The 15105-nt window shown below is 46.9% G+C and overlaps 1 pseudogene; it reads right to left on the reverse strand.

The window, feature by feature from the left end:
* Window positions 1–3679: 3679 nt before the first annotated feature.
* LOC147658889 (zinc finger MYM-type protein 1-like) lies at window positions 3680–4279 on the reverse strand (annotated as a pseudogene).
* Between the last annotated feature and the right edge of the window lie 10826 nt (window positions 4280–15105).

Here is a 15105-nt window from a genome sequence, read left to right on the forward strand (position 1 = left end):
GTTCTGTTGCCAGAAAGAGGTAAGTTGCACCCTATGCCCCCAGCGCATTTGCGCACCCAGGGCTTTGGGGCACATTGCTTTTTGCTGCATTGGAAGCCAGAGGACCAGTGGACGCTCCTGAAGGAGCCCTGACATTTCTGGACATAGGGCATTTGAGCCCCCGTGAAAGGCCAGTTGGCCTGGGGTCATAGGTGGGATGGTGAAAGGGTGCAAGGCCCTAAGGTGATGTATGCAACTTGTAGTGTTGTTACTGTGGTGCACTACTGAGTTCCTGCCTAATATGTTTATGCATAATGTGATTTATGCGTAATGTTATGCCCAATGTCATGCTATGATGTTTTTGGGATGATGCCTATTGCATAATGTGCCAATGCGGGTGAGGCCTAATGCATAATGTGTTTATGCTAATGAGGTTTGGGCCTCATGTGTTTATGCCTAATGTCGTGCTATGATGTTTTAGGATGGTGTCTAATGCTAACGTGATAATGCTTAGGCCATTATGGTACGAGTAGTTACTGGTTATGTTTTGCATCTACTTACCTGTTCTGATGGTTCTGACCATGGCCTGATTGGCCTGGTCCTGTATATAATCCCCTGTGAATATTGCCTAGTGCCAGTTGGCACAGTGTAAATGTGTGATTATTTTTATTTATTTATTTATTTTATGCAATTTATTGAGCGCACGTTTACCCAAGGGTGTCTTGGCGCTTTGACAGAAAAACTGAAGGTGGACCCAAGAATGGAGGGATCTAATGATTAAACAACCAGGTCTTCAGCTGCTTCCTAAATGACAGTAATGTTGGAACGTTTTTTAGATCTCCTGGCAAGGTGTTCCATAGTTTATCCGCGGCTACTGCGAAGGATCTATCTCCCCAAGTCGCCTTATTAGTTTTGATTACTTTCAGAAGGTTAGCATCAGCAGATCTGAGATTGCGTGATGGTCGATAGGGACAAAGGGCATCTTTGAGAAAAGAAGGCGCTTTTTCATGAGTGCTTTTGAAAGCGATGCAGAGGGCTTTGAATTTAATTCGCTGTCTGATCGGTAGCCAATGAAGTTTGCGAATGGTATTTGAAATGGGTTTAAATTTTGGTGTACCTGTGACGAGTTTTGCAGCCGCGTTTTGGACCAGCTGAAGTTTGTTGACTACTTGTTCTTGAGCATTAAGCATGAGGGCATTACAGTAGTCGACTCGGGACATGAGTAAAGTTGAAATCAAAGTATTTATGGTGTTTGAGGGAAGATAAGATTGGAGTTTTTTGATCATTTTAAGTGTGAAAAAGGAGGCAGAAACTATAGAGTTGGCTTGTTGAATGTACAAGAGTCTGTTGTCAAAGATTACACCAAGATTTCTAACCTTGCTGACCGGTTTAGGTGGGGGCCAAGATCTTGAGGCCACCAGATAGGAAACCATGCGGGAATGAGTTTCCCAAACACCATCACCTCGGTTTTATCCGAGTTAAGTTGCAGACAGTTTGAGTTCATCCAATTACATATGGCAAGCATTCCTTTTTGGAAGTTATTAGCAACTTCCATTCCATTGTAGACAATGAGCTTTAATGACCCTCGCTAAGTCTGCCACATAAATGTTAAAAAGTGTTGGACTCAGCGAGGATCCCTGAGGGACTCCACAAGGTAGTGAAAAGGAGTCAGAGGAGAATGTGCCCATGGAGACCGATTGCTCTCGGTCTGTCAAGAAGGATGCCAGGAGTGAGACGGCATTTGATGAGATTCCGGCTTTTCCAACACGGTCGATAAGAATAGAATGATCGACCATGTCACAAGCCGCGGACAGGTCAAGTAGTATGAGCACCGCGGCGCCTCCTTTGTCAAGGATCATTCTTATCTCATCTGAGGCTTTTATTAGTGCCGTCTCCATCCCGTGTCCCTTCCTGAATCCAAATTGGGAAGCATCTAAGCAGTTGTTAGTATCTATATATTCAGATAATTGAATATTCATAATTTTTTCAATGATCTTGGATGGGTAGGGAATGCATTCTATGGGTCTGTAGCTTGTTACTTTGGAAGGATCTAAGGTGTTTCTAAGATGTTTATGACAATACAAAGGCTATTTTTTGTATAACATTGTGTGGAGTTTCTTTTGTGGTGTGCCTAGTGTGTTGCTGCTATGTGTGTGTGTGTGTGTGTTGCGCAAACGTTTTAGACATTGCCTCTGGGATAAGCCTGACTGCTCGTGCCAAGCTACCAAGTGGGTGAGCAGGGGTTATCTCCAGCGTGTAACTCCCTTGCCCTGACTAGAGTGATAGTTTCTGCCTGGCTTTGGCGCAAGCCTTAGCCAACCAGAAACCCATTTCTAATATTATCTTAACCGAGTTTTTAGTCAGCTGAAACCACTGAAGCTGCTCTCAGCTTCACAAGAAGATACTGGAATGACCAAACAAATCTGTTGTAGCTTTTCAACCTGTGAAAAGAAAGCTCTCTCTCTTTGAAGCATTTTTTGGAGTATGTCTGCTAGTTCCTGGACTGAAGAGTACTTGAACATACTTGATAAGATAGTTAATTGAGCAGAGAGCAGCAAAGGGTCAGTTTTTTTGTACTGTTCAAGTTTTTTATATGTTTGGATGCCTTCCTGGTCAAAACGCTGAGTGAGATGAAGAGAAACAGTATGTAAAAGTTCAAAATACTGAGGGCGATAGCAGGATGAAAAGCCTTTGCTGCTCCATCATCTATCCGTTTAGGGATTCTGTACAGTCGTGGCACTTCAATGGCATTAAGATGGCACTTAGCAGTCGTGGGTATAGGCATTGAGCAGTAGGCCAAACGGTGCATCACTACGGAGATTTAGTACTGCACTTTTTGCAACATTCACAGCACCTAGTAGCCACGATATAGTTTGCTGGAGTTCTTGCAAGGCAACATTCAATCATTCCAGAAGCTGCAGTAATTGGAGAGCAGACTGAAGACCTAGAACAGTTGTTCCTCTCTGAAACTGTGCCAGCATACCATGAGCAGACACATCACTACTGGACTTAGATGTTGATAATTGTTCAAGGGTTTCCAGAACAGTTTCATAATGCTCCATTACTTTTGTAAAGCTTTTACATGGACTGTCCAGTGTGTTGGACACAGTGGCTTTATTTTTAACACATTTGCAGGGCCTTCTGCACTGTGCTGGATGAGGGTCTGAGAATATCGTACGGCATGCCATAGAGTGCCCAAACAGATTACCAAGTTCTGGGACATAAAGTAGTGCAACTTTCATTATGAAACATTTATGTGCTGCAGCCTTCATAACCAGATTTGCCCAATGTGCTCCACAATGGAGAAAAGAGGAAGTGGTTGATCTTGTCGTATTAATGCTTTTGCACCATGGTATTTCCTTGCCATATTTGCTGCATCATCATATGTTTGTGCTCTCAACTTTGATAGAGAAAGACCATCATGGCATAAAACATCTTCAACAATTGTAACAATTGCAGTAACAGTGGTATTATCAGCCTGATAGAATCCAATTGAATCCTCATGAGGGTACAGATCTTGGTCAGTATAACGAATACGAAATCGGTATTCGTTATACTGACCAAGCAGAGGATGTACCTTCTTTGAAACAGTGGATTACAGCAAATCGAGTAGAACATCTCATCCCAGACATCCAAAATGAATTCCCTCAGTTATTGTCCTATGCAAGTTAGCATCAAATCCGAACCAGATATATATATCCTATTTGCCATCAACAATTAGTGCGTATGGATTGTCACCAATATTTATACGGATTTGATGCTAAATTGCATAGGACAATAACTGAGGGAATTCATTTTGGATGTCTGGGATGAGATATTCTACTCGATTTGCTGTAATCCACTGTTTCAAAGAAGGTACATCCTCTGCTTGTGCACTAAGAAATTGACGGAAATTCCCATCACTGTTATTATGACCTCGAAGTGCAAGGCATTGTTTTGCCAGAATAGCTATGGTATGAATGATTTTGTTAAGACAAAGCAAGGCGTCTTTCTGTTGTGGGACTAGCTGTGATAGTTGTTGAATGACTGGTTGGCCTCCTCTATACTGTACTAGTTGACGCAGTGCATATGAATGAGTATAACTGTTCTGGTGCTTTTGAACCTTTCTATTTCCTTCTTCCAGTTGGTGTAACCGGTATCACAAAATCCTTCCTCTGCTCTTAGAAAGCTCAGTTAATTTCAGCGACTTAGCCTTTGCACAATGAAAGCATTGCACTCCTGCAACTCTACTGCTGTAATGCAGCCAGGGGAAATCCTGGAACCATCTTCCTTGAAAATGCAGAATCCACTTTTTCTTCATTTGTGACTATTTACAATGATTTGAATGGGCAATGTGCTCTTGTGCAGTTCGGTGACACTGCCTCTGTATCCTGAAGACTAGTTGTTTATTTATTTATGTCCTTTGTAAAGCGCCTGAATCATCCCAACCGGGGTATCCGCGCTGCAGCAGCCTATGGCTATCAAAACATGGGGATCAGAATAGTGCGGTTTTTAACAACTTTCTGAAGGATGTGGAGTTGGTGCGGTGTCGAAGGTGGATTGACAGTTTATTCCAATTTAGCGGGGCTAGGTACGATTTTCCCACAAACCTAGCCTGTTTAATACTAGGCATAAGAAGAAGGTCTTTGGATCCTGAGCGAAGGATCTTTTAGGGGGTATGTCGGACCAGTTTGTCAGCAATATACCTTGGTCAGAGGTTGTTAAGGGCTTTGTAGATCATGCAGCAGATTTTAAATCTGATCCTTTTTCGAATAGGGAGCCAGTGTAGTTTGTGGAGAAGGGAAGTGAAGCTGTTCTGGGGGGGTGTTGGTTACTAATCATGCTGCCGTGCTCTGGACTACTTGCACTCTGCTTAAAGAGGATTCCTTGGCTGAAATAAGCAGCGCATTGCAGTAGTCCAGGTGACTCGTGACTAGTGCTTGTATCAGAGTTTTTCGCGTGGACAGGGGAAGTAGTGGGAAGTCTTTGCGCAGAAGACTTAGTGCTTGGAAATAGGCTCTGGCTGTAGAAGTGGCATGTTCCTCCAAGTTTAACTTCTGGTCAATATGAACCCCCAGGTTCCTTACCACTTGTTTTGGAGACAGGCCGGTACCAGATCTCCTGGCCACCAATTAGGGGACCCGTCTATTAGTGCTTCTTTAAATAACATGATTTCTGTCTTCTCTGTGTTTAACTGAAGGAAGTTGTTGCTCATCCAGTCCTGTATGTTTTTCATTCTCTCTGAAACCGTAGCCTGAATGCTGGTGTTATTTATATCAAAGGAAAGACGCAGTTGTGTATCATCGGCATAGGAGATTGATATGAACCCTGAGTTTTTTAGTAGGTTTGCAAGTTGAGTAACATAAACGTTAAATAGGGTAGGACTCAGACACGAGCCCTGGGGGACTCCTTTGGTGACCTTGGTGGTCTGTGATCTGAAAGGGCCTAGATTGATGGTTTGGGTTCTCTCAGCCAGAAAATTAGTCCGCCATTTTAGTGCATTCCCCATGATACCTATTTCTCTGAGTCTCTCCAATAAGATCTGATGGGAGATGTGTTGAATGCTGCAGACAGGTCAAGCAGGATGAGAATCACTGCCTGACCATTGTTGTCAGCATTTGGATGTTGTCAGTGACTGTCACCAATACTGACTCCGTACTGTGTCTAGGCCGGAATCCTGACTGTGAGGGATCTAGGCAGGTGGAAGATTCTATGAAGCTGGATTGATGTTTATTTATGTTCTTCTCTAATAGTTTACTTAGAAGGGGTAGCAGAGAGATAGGGTGTAGTTAGTGACAACATCTGGGGGCAGTTTGGCGTTTTTTCTAATGGGCAAGATCTGAGCTGCTTTCCATTCTTTAGGGAGCTTGTCTTCCTTTAAGGAGCTGTTTTAGTAAGGATGAAGTTTCCTCAAGGGAAAGCATAGGAAATTCCTTTAATTTAAGTGCGCTGGACGTGGTGGAGAGGAGATTCGATTTTGTTGTTAGAGTTGGTACTTTTGGTCGCTGTGATCTTATTGTAGATATTATCAATTTTTCGGGTGAGGTATCCTGCAATATTGTCGCATAAGATCTGAGATGGCTCCTCTTCTGTGTGGCATGATTTGCGTTTGGTGGTGAATGATTCAAGGCTCTGAAATAGTACTTTAGGGGAGTTCTCTGCCTGATCAATTAGGTTTGCAGTATGTAGTTTACTGACTCCTTTCAAGTTACTATGGTATTTGGTTAGGCCGATTTGAATCTTTATTTATCACAGGGATTGTGTGTGTGTCGCCAGTTGTGGTCAAGTTTTTTGCACTGGCTTTTTTCAGTATGGAGATTAGTGGTGTACCAAGGTGTTTGTATGCCTTCCTGCAAAGAAGCGCTGTTCCTGTGTTGCTGCTATCTGGCCATTTCGCCACGCCTCGCGGCCCCCGCTTCGCAGGCGCCGCTCGTAGGCTAAGACTCTTTCCGGGGAATAACCTTCCTGCCTCCCTTCACGTGCATTGAGCACCAACGCGCCCCTTGCAAGCTGTCATCTGGTTAACAAGGGTAGAGGCGGGACTGCGAGGACCAGCGTTCCCAGCGGCGTGGATCGGCCGCACCTGGTCCTCTTCCCGCCCCCTCCTCCTCCTCTTAAAAATCTGCGTGGAGCGAGTGAGCCTTGGGACCCTTCCTGCAAAGAAGCGCTGTTCCTGTGTTGCTGCTATCTGGCCATTTCGCCACGACTCGCGGCACCCGCTTCGCGGGCGCCGCTCGTAGGCTAAGACTCTTTCCGGGGAATAACCTTCCTGCCTCCCTTCACGTGCATTGAGCACCAACGCGCCCCTTGCAAGCTGTCATCTGGTTAACAAGGGTAGAGGCGGGACTGCGAGGACCAGCGTTCCCAGCGGCGTGGATCGGCCGCACCTGGTCCTCTTCCCGCCCCCTCCTCTTGTCCTTCCTTTATAACTTGTGTGGGCAACGCGCACGCGGGACGCGCGCGGGGCAAAGGCCGGGGCGAAGACCGGGCTAAGAGCGGGCCGTTTAAGGCCGTTCAAGGACGGCAGAGGACGGCCCAGGCCCTGAACCCCTGTATTTTCGCCCTGTAACCACCGCCAAGGTAGGCTGAACTGTCATTTCATCGCTTACCCTTCTGAGGCCCCATTTGGCATCTGATCCACTCTCACAGATGTCAACTATGCGTCACAAAACTAGAAGCTGCACTAAAAAAGCCATGGGGGTAACTCAAGTGACTGGCCCTATTGACCTTTTCATCTCACGGGTAAATGAGACAATTGACAAGAGTATTGTATTGCTGGAGAAAAGAGTCTCCTTGGACCTTATGAATGCCAAGCGCTCTTCCCTGGGCTCCCTCGCAAACGCAAACTCACCTTCCCAACAACCCCTGACCAACTGCTCCCTACCCCTACCCTTGTCCACCATTGGCACAGTTACAGTGCCGAGTGCTGTCGATTTGTCAGTCACTCGTTCGGACACGGATCCGTCCTTTGTGGATCTGGAGGCGACCCCAGACCTAGAAGCCTGTCAGACACCTGAAGAGACGGAGCCGGGCCTGGATGGGCAAACTGTTAAGTCAACACCCTCCGTACCTAGCGACTCTGGGGGTAAGGTTATCAATACATCAATAAAGGCTGTGTCCAAGACTAAGCCTAAGGAAAAACCTAAAGCCAAAGCCAGGAACCACAACTTGGTATCACCCACTCCACACCTGGCGTCAGGTATCCCCTGCTGGGTCGAAAATATGGTTACAGACCTTAAGCAGGACCTTGAGGCCACAATAGCTGTTCAAATAAAACCTTTGATCTCTAAACTTGACAGACTCATGTCGCTTATCAATACGAAATGGCCAAATAAGATGAATGAGCCTGGGTCTGTCCAGCTACAAGGGACTAAAGATTCACTCCCTAACCCTCAACCCTCTGTCAAGTTCCCTAAAAATGCACCCAATAAGGCGAAAACACCCTCATCCACCAAGGACCCACCTGTATTACACCGGTCCCATTCAGGGAATAACTCCGCCCAACCCCCACTCCCTTCCACCCCAAAGGTGGTGAGTGCTACTTTGACCTTGCAGCAACCAGCAGCTGGTAACAAATCCACCATCTCCCAAGCGAAGGATTCCACAGGGAAACCTACGAACCCTTCAGTTTCTAACTCTACAAACAACTCTGAAGCCCCTAAGCCTAAGCAGGCACGTTACAAATCAATCAGCCTGCCACCAGAAGTCTCTCCTTTTGTGGTTGTGCTGACTGCCGTTCCCCCACTGAAGGAGGGTGTCAAAGAAACATTTGTAGAGCTAAGAAACAAATGCGCCCAGTGGCTCCAATTACACAGACCCTTACCCAATAATGTGAGTGGGGAAATTCTCACTGTGCGTAGAGGGGACTGGGTGGGTAGGAGTAAGAAAACAATACCAGGGGATGTCATTACAGTCAATTTTAGGGATATAGGGGCAGTGAGTTTCATTTGCAATACACCTAACAGTGGCCCTGCCACTCAAATTAAACCACTCCCCTTGTCTTATTTCCTCCCTAACCAGCCAAGACTAAATTCTCATCGGCCTACTTTTTCAAACAATAGAGGGCCTGTATATCCCCTGCAACACGCCACTAAACACTGGCACCAGCCATTAAATTTCCCATCTTTATTCCCGCAACATGCTGGCCTCCAGTGGCAACAACCTTTCCACCCTCCACCACCCTTATATCAACCGGCCCAGCAGTGGCAGCAATTCCCTCAGCCTCCACTACCTGCCAACCATCAGTGGCAACAGCCATGGCAGGACCTGCCTTCTTCCTTTGACCCTCCACATTCACAGTTCGCACACCCTAATAGGTACTGTGTACTAGACGAGGTAGATTGACTTACCCCTATGGGAGGTCTAGACACTTACTCCCCTTCCATCATTAACGTCTTGGAGGACGTATTGACAACTACTTCCCTCCCCACATGCCCTGTGGTGTCACCACCTACACTGCATCCCAATACACCAACTAGGGACAGTGTAGACCTACTTAATTCCCAAACATCTGACACTCTAGATGGTGATCTAACACATGGTGAGCTAAAAATCCTTAGCTGGAATCTTGCAGGGATTTCTAGGAAATTAGGCCTCCCGGAGTGGAATGCCCTGGTTGATGCCCACAAGATCTGTATATTCCAAGAGACATGGGCCACTGAACCACTGCACCGCGTCGGGTTTGTCACTTTCTTTACACCAGCCGTAAAACCCAAGGCAGGGAAGGGGCGGCCATCAGGGGGGCTTATTATCTGGGTAAGCATTTTGCTTAACTGCCGGATAACCACAAAGAAGGCAGGAACCCCAGATATCCTTGGTCTCTCCTTATTGGGCCCACGTGGGGGAATATCTGCTGATCTCTACAATGTTTATGTTAGAGGATCCAAAAATGGGTGCATTTCACCAACAGTAACGGAGCTTGAGGCCCAACTGGGGGTGCATAGTGGTCCTGGTCATACTATAATAGCAGGGGACTTCAACTGCACATACGAACCACTCCCCCTAGAAGGGATACCTGACTTAGGAGAAGAGGATAGTAGGTGGGGCATTCCCACCCTCTCTATCCCATCCATCAAGCGCTGGACTCGTAGTGCAATACATCTAAATGCACTCACTTTAGAGTTCGGATTAAGAGCAGCAAACGGCCGTACACGTTCTGATCTGCTGGGTGCCCCTACTTTCAACAGAGTTGGTCACTCCAAAAGGATCGACTATATTCTGCTGGATAGGGGACTCTGGAGTTCGGTTATCGACATGGTTGTTATTCCTACCATAGAGAGTGATCACAACTCACTTTCTCTAACTCTAAAAAATTCTTGGTCCACTGAAGTGTCGTCAGCCCCATTGAGCTGCCCACAGGAGATTACTGTCTCCTCTTGTGGTAGGCGCCTTAAGTGGAGCAAGATTATGTGTAACACTGACAAACTATCCACCATAAATGAAGTGGTCAAAGGCACGCAAGATGTAATCGGCTCCATTGACTTAACCAAGGCAGCAGACAAGGTTACTACTATCTTTGAAGCAGCCATAAAAACCATAGGGGACCTTTTTTGGGCACAAGGGTCTGTAGGGAAACCTAAATCCTTATCTAAACCTAAAGGCAGGCATGACTGGTACTCGGCAACTTGCAGGAAGGCCAAATCATGCTTAATAGAGGCAGTTAAAGGGAAGTCCCCTCAATCAATCCAAACAGCCAGAAGTGAACATAAAAAGGCCCTGCGGCTAGCTAAAAGGGAGTGGGAAGATGCCTACTGGCTAACCCTTAAGGAAGCAAGTATGAAAAAAGACTCCAAATGCTTCTGGGACACTATAAGGGCACGTAATAGACCAGATAGTGACCTTATAACTTGTAACATCCCGGGTCAGGCGTGGGAGGCTCACTTTTCCAAACTTTACTCCTGTCACAACGGGCCTAATGAGAGAGGGTTTGTTGTATCCTCTCCTTACACTAACTATATGCTTTGCCCCAGCGACTCTGACTTTACACTAAAGGAAGTGGAATATGCAATAAGCTCTATTATTCCACAAAAAGCTGCTGGACCAGATGGAATTCCTGGGGATCTGCTAAAATCTGATAGTGCCAAATGGGGTAAATTGATCCACTCCCTCCTTGTTGCCATCTGTAGGGGTGCCCCCATTCCCTTATCATGGAAGGGGGCGGAGGTGGTCCCCATCCATAAGAAAGGTCCAAGGGATGATCCATCTAACTATAGACCGATCAGCTTGCTAGATATCAGCCAAAAAGTTGTCGGTAAAGTTCTCTTACTCAGAATCCTCAACTGGGTAGAAGAAAACAAAATCCTTACCGACTTCCAGGCTGGTTTCAGAGTAGGTACTGGAACGATTGAGCAAGCATTTAGGCTCATGATGGTTTACTGGAAGGTTGTAGTGTTAGGCAAGGGCAGTCTTTATCTCGCATTTATCGATTTAAAGACTGCCTTTGACCTTGTCCCCAGGGACTTGTTGTGGAAGGTTCTGGCTGACATGGGGCTGCCACACTACCTACTATCCCTATTGGTTAGGCTACACCAGGACAGCTTTGCCCAAGTTAGGTGGGGCCCTGGAGGGGAGAAAACGGGCAGTATTCCGGTCGAGAGAGGGGTCCGCCAGGGAGGTGTTCTGGCTCCCACCCTTTTCTCTCTGTACATCAATGGGGTGGTTGAGCATCTTCTCAAATTTCCATCTGACGAACCATCCCTGGCGGGTGAACGTATACCGACCCTCCTCTTCGCGGATGATACGCTTTTAATCTCCAAAACCCCAATGGGACTCCAGCGACTCTTGGACAATTTCCAATCATTTTGTACCGATCGAGGCCTGGTAAAAAAATACCAACAAAACAAAGTACCTGGTCCTCAATCCTCCAAAACAGTATGTGCGTTCCCCTACCCTAAACACCGAGCTCTTGGAAAGGGTAAAAGTTTTTGACTACCTTGGGATACGCCTTTCAGACAAAATGGATTGGACGCCTCATTTGGACAAAATGCTGCTGAGCCATAAAAGGATCACAGGTGCCCTTCTAAGAGAGCAACGATCCAGCTCAACAAAACCAATAGGAACAGTCCTTGAGATCTACGCAGCTAAAGGTGTCAGCTCTGCCCTTTATGGAGCGGAACTTTGGGGCTTTTCATCTACCGAAGCTCTGCAAAGATCTGAGAACAATTTCTGCAGACAAATAATGTCCCTTCCACAAAACACCCCATTACTTCCTTTATTTATGGACTTCGGCTGTACCCAGATTGGCGAAATCGCGAAATTTCGTCCGCTACTCAGCGGATATGCCAGAGGCCTTAAAGAAATTATGGCATCCCCGAACTGGGACAAAATCAAGTGGCTAAAAGACATGAAAATTCTACTGACCAAGTTGGGCCTACTTGAATCGTGGCTAAGTAGAACCTCACCCCCTAAGCAAACGCTCAAAAAGCTCTACCGGGACTGGATTTGCTCCCAAAGACATTCCAGCACGTCTCTTGGCAAGCTAACTGAGGACTTCCTGATGTTTAAAGACTGTCCCAGGCGGGAACCTTATCTGGACACAATTGAGAAACCCTTTGCCCGGGCCTTGTATTTTAGATTCAGAACGGGTACTTTGCCACTGAACACCTTTACTAAAAGATGGAAATCCTGTATAGGCAAAACCGATTTATGTCCATCGTGCCTTGCCAACCCAGAGACATTAGCGCATTTTCTGTTTGTCTGCAACGAATATGCTAATCCAAGAAGGGTGTGGCTGAAAAACCTATGCCGACAGCTGGGAACTAGGAGCCATGATGTGGCAATCAGGATACTTGTTTCGGACAGTTATGTACCCTATGCCTGTGCCCTAGCCAAATTTTTATCTTGGGCTTGGGCTATCCGAGCCAAAAAGCTAAAACAATCTGTTTAATTCTTTAAAAAAAAAAAAATATATATATATATATACTAGTAACGTTTTAACTTTCCACTTTTTTTACGCAATGCTGAGCTAATAATTCCTGAAACTATTGCTTGGACCAGAGATATAGAATTCCTCTTTTTAAAAAAAGTAAAACTCAAATTGTAATTTTTTCTATTATACATTTATTGTTCTGCTTTTATGGTAATCAATTTTTATCGAAATAAAGCTTTTTGACTTGACTTGACTTGACTTGATTTTAGTGGTATCAACGTGTCTAATGTGGATTTCATGCTTGCATGAAAGGCTGTAAGACGTGTTTCTACTTTGTCGGACTCAGCAAATTGTGGTGGGGAGACGGTATCTTGGAAGAAAATGGGCGTCAATTTGTGCCAATTTGTTGTATAAATGCTGTTGGTTGCTTCATCTGAGGCAGTGACAACTTCACAAAATGTTCCTGGTACTGGGGTGTGATCACTTGTTATTTCTAAATCTGCAGCCCCAACTCCATATTGAATTGCAGACTCCAGCTACGGCATATCATCGCAATGAGTTGGGTTAGTTTCAGAGTTGTCTGAATATAGGTTCCCTTGGCTGTTTCATTGCAAAGAATTTCCGGATGTCCATTCTAAGAAAAAAGAAACAAATAAGTTGGTAGCAGTTGGAATTTGGGAGCATACAGAATAATTAACTGCAGTTTAAAAGTTGCAAACCATTTTTGGAGTGTACCCTCCCTTGTAATCAAAAGAGGAAGTGTTAGGGGCAAAACCTACTTCTAGTTTGAGGATCTTCTCCCAATGTAGTGTGATAGTGAGGGGAAGTGATGCATGTGCAGAGGCTTCCTAGAAGGTCTATCCAGCTCTTTTATAACACAGTTAAGTTTCAGCAATGCATAAGACACTGCATCATATATTTTTTTTTTTCAAAACCAAGTTTATTGAGCATAGGAGTATCAAGAATGTGGTATCTCCACACACCAAGATCACCACAACAGTATCAATGTAACGATGACATAGACAGTAAAGGATGAAGCAAATGCCAAATAAGCTCAGTTTTAGGAATGCCCCAGCAGCCTACTCTAACCCCCAACTACACCCCCCCGTACCCAACACTCCCCCCCACCACACGTGTACAAAAGAGCAGCAAAAAAAGGAAATGCACAAAGAATAAGCAGGTATAACGCAACCAGGGCTTTGCCGCTTCAGGCCAGAAGTGTCACTGTGATCAAATGTCCTCCTCCTGCTCCGCCGGGGGGTCCAAGGACAGGCCACGGTAGTCGGCCCACCGCTTCCAGATCTTGAAATGTTTGCGCGGGCAGCCCCGCGCCTCAAAGACCGGCTTTTCCAGGCCCATGAAATAATCTAGCCCAGCCTTCCATGCAGACAGGGGGGGGGCCCTCACAGATTTCCATGCCCGAGCCAGGTCTCGTTTGGCCACAACCAGCCCCAGGAGCAACAGATGACGCTTATATATGTTGCCCCCAACCCCCTCCATAATATGCAGCAGGCCCAGCCGGTGGGTACGAGGAAGATCCCAACCCAGGACCTCAGCCAGGCAACTCCACACGCCCCTCCAGAATCCAGTCAGGCGACCACACGACCACACCGTATGCATCATGGAGCCAGGCACTTCCCCACAGCGCAGGCATTCCGGTGACGCAATCAAGCCAGCCTTCCACAGACGCTCACGCGTATAATAAGCACGGTGCAAGTATTTGAATTGGATCAGGCGGAGCCGAACCGCAACGGCGGTGCCGCGCGGGGACTCCAGCGCCTCCCTCCAATCGTCCTCAAGGGCGCCCACGTCCACCTCCCACGCCTCCCGAAGGGAGCAGAGAGTGGAGGAGCAGTGGATAACAAGTGTCTGATAAATCCTAGAGACTTTCTTGTCTCCCAAGTCTCCCATAAACACTTTTGCCTCAATCGGGCTGAACTCCGGCAGGGAGTCGAGGCCGGCAATGCTCGGGGCGAGGGCATGCCGCAGCTGGAGGTAGCGGAAGAACTGGGACTGTGGCATCTGGAACTCCGCGCGGAGTTCCTCGAAGGACTTGAGGGTGGTGCCGGACATGACCTGGCCCAGTTGTGTAACTCCAATAGCCTCCCAGCCCTCAAACCCAGCCAGGGCCGCCAGTTCCGGAAGCAGGCCATTGTGCCACAGCAGCGTTTCAGCTGTTAATTTGCCCCACCAACCCATGCGGCGCAGGGATTGCCGCCACACCGCAAATACCACTTTAGTGACCGACGGCAATCCACGGCGTATGCGAGCCGAATAAAGAATAGTGTGAAGCGTGCGATCACCCATGAGCAGTCGTTCCAGGGCATAGGCCGGATCACCCCTGTCTCCATACCACCATTCATTGAGGACAAGTAGGTGAGACGCTTGGTAATAGGAGAGGAGGTCCGAGGTGGCCAAGCCACCACAGTATGTGGACAGAAAGCACGTCTTCAAGGCCACCCTGGCAGCACCACCATCCCACAGGAAGCGGCCCAGCACCGAGTTAACCTGGCGGAACCACTCCATGCCAATGGGGTGTGGGAAGTTTTGGAGTTGGTATAGAAGCCTCGGCAGTGCCACCATCTTAAAGATGGCCGACCTCCCAAAGATTGTGAGTGGCATTCTGGACCAAGTTTTAACATCAATCTGGACCCGTTCCCACACCGGCAAGACACCACGTGCCCAGGCCACGGCCCGCGAGTCCGAGAGAAAGACGCCCAGATATTTTAGGCCATCTGTCGCCACACGCAATTCGGCGGCCCATGGGTCAGCAACCACTC

The sequence above is a fragment of the Lissotriton vulgaris genome, unplaced genomic scaffold (assembly GCF_964263255.1).
Source record: "Lissotriton vulgaris unplaced genomic scaffold, aLisVul1.2 SCAFFOLD_1587, whole genome shotgun sequence".
NCBI classification, from domain to species: domain Eukaryota; kingdom Metazoa; phylum Chordata; class Amphibia; order Caudata; family Salamandridae; genus Lissotriton; species Lissotriton vulgaris.